Source organism: Eimeria mitis, genomic scaffold (genome assembly GCF_000499745.2).
Source record: "Eimeria mitis Houghton genomic scaffold, Emh_scaff1727, whole genome shotgun sequence".
Classification (NCBI taxonomy): Eukaryota; Apicomplexa; class Conoidasida; order Eucoccidiorida; family Eimeriidae; genus Eimeria; species Eimeria mitis.
This window is the reverse complement of record NW_013570044.1, coordinates 4,758-5,388: the sequence shown is the minus strand read 5'-3', so window position 1 is coordinate 5,388 and position 631 is coordinate 4,758.

Sequence of the window (631 nt, the reverse complement as noted above, 5' to 3'; positions counted from 1 at the left end):
GCTTGAGGCTGCTGAGAGTTGGGTTGGACTGGGTTGCCTCACAGGAGTGGTGCCTGCGCCTGGTCTCTGCTTTGTGTCCTCGAAATCTTGCTTTGGAATCGGCGATCTGGAGTTGCGGTATTGTTTGAGTTGGGTAAAGTTTAGCAAGAGCTCTTTAAGACCGGTGACAGAGCAGCGGTAGGTGAAGGTCACCTCGGGGGCGTGTAGGCGTGCGTGCCCCGCCAGCAAGGACACGGGAGTCAAATGAAAGTTCAAACAAAACGATTAAAGCTTCAGGGGCCACAGGCCAAGAGGAAAACCAACACGGAAGAAACAGAGCCCCTCGACCCTTCACGAGCTGCCGGCCGGAGCGCGAGCAGCAAAACAATGCAGGGCAACACCCCGTCGGGCGGGCCCTGCAAAGCAGGCCCCGAGCAAAAGGTATTAATAAAAAGGAATTAATAAAAGGAATTAAACCCGTTAAACACTTTCAGACGCGCATGGAAGCGCCTCCTTGCCACGAAACTCCCCGAGACACGCAACCGGACTGAGGCGGCGGCGGTGTGCGGGCCCCCCAAGTGTTGCTTGCCACTTCCATGCCAGCGCTCTCTACGAGTCCTCCATCCAAACAGAGTGGAAAAGCTGAAATATG